We start from the raw sequence: 4,811 nt of genomic DNA, 5'->3' as shown, positions 1-4,811 counted from the left end.
CGTTTTGCAGTATTTCCTAATTGATGGTTTTATCTCCTTCTTGGTTCACAGCGCTCTATAATCTGCCTGGATTTTATTAATGGAGACTTGTATGAAAGAATTTATCAAGTTCAGAGGTACAGGAGGGGGAATGGTTGTCTGTAATAATGTTAGGGTGGAGTCTGTAATGCTCGGTGCAACACAAAAGGCATGAAGAAATAGATAAAAACAACCCGGGGCAGGGATGGACTGGCCATTGGGACTACAGGGAGTTTCCCGGTGGGCCGGCTTCAGTGACAGCGGACCGCCGCCCCCCTCTGCTCCTCTGTCTCTCCCTTCCCGCAGCGCTCACCTCCTCTACCTCCCCGCGTAGCTCACCTGGGGGGACAAAGAAGCAGGGGGGACGACAGAGGAGCATGGGGGAGGGGACAGACAGCTGACTCAACAGCTATGGCCTGGGAGTTTCTCACTTCTGCCTAATCTTGTCCCATAAGGGGGGGCACCGAACTGATTATTAATGTCTAGCTTCCCTACTGGTACTGCCTATAAGAGTACCAGCCATTCTACTCTAATAAAGTAGAATGGATAGTAAAGGGGGAGAGGGGGCGTGGGTGGCCGAGGGGTGCGGGAGTTGTCCGGCCGCCATGGGAGAGACCTGTCAAAGTGGGCCAGTCTGGATGAAGTCCCGGGCCAAATATTTGTCCCAGTCCAGCCCTGCCCCGGGGACAAGAAAGGGCTCCATTGTTTGCTGTAGACTGTACAGGAGTCAGGCCTGGGTTTTGGAAGGTACTTGTAAAGCTGATCTCCATGCAAAACGGATATTGTCCAAATACAAGAGCCACGTGTCTTCTTACTTCAATCGTTGTCTCCTTTTGTGTATTTCTTTCAGATCGGTGCTGTAATCCAGTGTAGGCGCTTCCTATAATAAAGACCAGTCCCTGCTGCTCTCTCTCCTAGTGCAGGGTGACTGGTCTGGTCTCCGCCCCCCTATTGTAGTTTTCTGCAGGCAACCTGTTGGATCTCTACTCTGTGCACAAGATATGTACAGCACAGTGATGATTTCAAGGCTACATTTACTGGGTTTTAGCCTCAGCTACATACAGTCAGTCAGGGCAGCCATCAGAAATGTTGGGGCCCCTTACAGGCAGGGCCCCCCTGAAGCAGAGAACCCTGATGGGGGGGGTTAAAACAGGAGGGCCAGCCGGGCCCCTTGCAGGTGTGTAACCCCCTGATGGTTGCCCTGCACACAGTATATAGCACTGTGTCCTGTCGGTAGGATGGACATCCCACACCTGTAACAAAACTGAGTCAATGTCCTGTACCTGGTCTAAAGACTTCTTCTTTTTATTTATATATATATATATATATATATATATATATATATATATATATATATACAATTTTATTTATTTTTTTTCACAAAAGTAATAACACATTTTTACAGATGCATCATTATGACCGCCGTCTGTTACTTTTACTCAAACTCCAATAGCTAGATTCAAGTAGACCGCCGCATCTTTAAGGCGGCGTAGCGTATCGTATTTACGCTACGCCGCCTTAAGTCAGAGAGGCAAGTACAGTATTCACAAAGTACTTGCCTCCTAACTTACGGCGGCGTAGCGTAAATGTGGCCGGCGTAAGCGTGCCTAATTCAAATTAGGCTGAGGGGGGGGCGTGTTTTATGTTAATGGGGGGTGACTTGACGTTTTTTACGAACGGTGCATGCAGGGACTCTAATTTTTCGAGTTTCACTTGTGTATTATATACGCAGCCCAAACTTTCCGATACTTCTCGTCTTGCTCCCTCAGCATCGAGGTAAGATTTTCTATTTGTTGTTGTTCTAGCAAACCACTGCCCCAGTTGGCGATACAGTAGTTTTCCACAAAGCTGGAATCCAAGCTGTCTAAAGCCGATTTGACGAGAGCGCTTGCAGCAGAGTGCTAGGCTGAAAAGAAGCATGGGTGCCATTTAGGTAGATCTGCTGGAAGCTGCTTGCAGAACTGGATAGCTGTCAGCGTGTCAGATGGCAGGACCTCTGTTGCCCCTGGAGATGTAGCAGGATCAAGGCAGTGACCACAGGCAAGGTGGCACCCGAGGGGGAAGAAGGATCAGGCTAGCACAGAAGAATTGTAGTCAGGATGGTAGCCAAAGTCATACACAGGAAGGCAAACCAGGGAGCAGGCAGGAGCATGGTCAAGAAAAGAACCAAGGTCATTCACAGGGAGCTAGTGGATCAAGCAGAAGAGTCGTCAAGAGCAAGACAGTCATGCATGGTAGAACAAGAACTCGCAGAGATCGCGGGCCGCTGGCGGACATCGAGTCCGCGGGCACACCTGCGCCCGCTATCCTGCTTTTGTGGACTGACGTACAGGTACGTCAGTTTGCGCAGGAGTGCCATTCTGCCAACGTATATTGGTCGGCAAGTGGTTTAAGTGTAAGTAAACCCCACCATCGTTTTCAGCCAAGGAAAATCTACAACTAATCTACAACTGCCATGATGCTGCACATGTGATCAGTTATGACACCAGCCATTGGATGGTTTAACAGTTTGGTTGAGAGCACAACCAATGGAAGTGTTACATTTCCAGCACGTGCCGGAAATAAAACTGTTTTATGGATGGGTTTACTTCTGCTTAAAAAGAAGACCTTGCATGGAGTGCAGCCGCCCTTCAGCCCTTGGCTGCTACAATGGAACACTCTGGGCTTTTTTTCTCAGAGAATAGGTGCAGGAACTCCCTACTTCCGTGTCACCTGTTGTGTGCACCCCCTACCCACCTCAGAGCACCATACCTTGGTTCCAACCCTCTACTGACCTCTAAGCACCATTTGTTGGCTCCACCCCCCACCTACATCCGAGCACCATTCTTTGGTTCCACTCCCTACCCACCTCTGAGCACCATTCTTTGGTTCCACTCCCTACCCACCTCTGAGCACCATTCTTTGGTTCCACCCCCTACCCACCTATGAGCACCATTCTTTGGTTCCACTCCCTACCCACCTATGAGCACCATTCTTTGGTTCCACTCCCTACCCACCTATGAGCACCATTCCTTGGTTCCACCCCCTACACACCTATGAGCACCATTCCTTGGTTCCACTCCCTATCCACCTATGAGAACCATTCCTTGGTTCCACTCCCTATCCATCTTTGAGAACCATTCCTTGGTTCCACCCCCTACACACCTCTCAGTAATGGATTCAGAACCAAATATCAAGTTGTGATACTAAGTAATTTGAATTAAAAAAGATCACCTGTAGCCAGCAACAATAGACTCTGACCAGCTAACAACAATAGACCTCTCGTTCAACAGTTGATGTCTCCCAGCAACGATTGTCTCCCAGTAGCATAAGAGCCCTCCAACAACAATAGATCCTCTACCAGCAACAACTGACCTCCCCAGCAACAATAGAACTCCCCAGCAACAATAGATCCCCCAGAAGCCAGCATTAATAGACCCTCCAGTGCACCCCAGCACCCTTTACATTACATACATTCAGAGCTGGAGGTGCCGGAACTGCGTTCCCCCGCGTTCCTGCTGAAAAAAAGCCCTGGGAACACTACAGTGGTTGATGTAAATGATATGTCGCTTCTTAATATATTTATGGAAGGTGTCGCTCTCTCTGTAGTAAGACTACATTGAAATATCTGATACTTTATTATTTAAAAAAGCTAAGTTGCTGAAGTTGATTTATTCAGATATATCTCTGAAATCTCAGCTTTGACCGCAGTCCTATATACGGGATGTAGTAATGTACAGTAATACTGTACTCTATTCAGAAAATATTGGGCAGCGTGAGCTGGAATATCACATGATGGGATTATTGGGACAGAATGATATTAAATATCACAGCCACATTGACTCCTACAGAAATTTCTATATGTGTGTGCTGTATTGTTCTCCATAGCAGATTGTGAGGGGGATGCGAGTAAAAAAAAGCAGGAGAATAGAAATTAAAAGGAGAAGGAGTTTAAAAAAAGATACATTGTTTATATGGTGGTATAATATATTGATATATCAACTGATACTTGTGAACAATAAACAAAGGAGGACTTTCCTTGACAGAGAAGCGGAGGGGTTCTTTATCATTGATGTGGATGTTGGAGCAACCCCAACTTTTCTGCCTGATGATATAGGACAGTAGTCCTATTTGCTTGCTGGGGCACGATTCTTCCCAATGATACAAACGATGGGGCATAATTCCTACCAAAGATACCAACAATGGGGCACAGTTCCTCCCAATGATGCCAACAATGGGGCCCAATGACACCAATGAAGGGGCACAAGTCTTTCAAATGACGTCAGTGATAGGGCACAATTCCTCCCAATGACACCAAGAGTGGGACGCAATTCCTACCAATGATGGGGCACAATGGGTCCCAATGACACCAACGATAGGGCACAATTCATCCCAATTACACAAATGATGGGGCATTATTCCTACCAAAGATACCACCAATGGCGCACAGTTCCTCCCAATGATGGGTCCCAATGACGCCAACGATGAGACACAATTTCTACCAATGAACCCAATGATGGGAAACAATTCCTGCCAATGATGCCAACAATGGGACCCAATGAATGATGGGGCGCAATTCCTACCAATGATGATGCACAATTCCTCCCAATGACACCAACGGTGGGGCATTGTTTACACCAGTGGTCTCCAAACTAGGGCCCGATGTGGCCCTCTGCTTGCCTTTTTCTGGTCCTTTGGGCACTATTCCTCCCACTGATACAAGACACTATTCTGCCACCAACAATGGGGCATCATTTCTCCCACTGACACAAAAATGGGGTACTATTCCCCCCTATGATACCAAGGACTGGGCA

The sequence above is a fragment of the Rana temporaria genome, chromosome 10, assembly GCF_905171775.1.
Source record: "Rana temporaria chromosome 10, aRanTem1.1, whole genome shotgun sequence".
NCBI classification, from domain to species: domain Eukaryota; kingdom Metazoa; phylum Chordata; class Amphibia; order Anura; family Ranidae; genus Rana; species Rana temporaria.
This window is presented reverse-complemented; position numbering follows the sequence as displayed.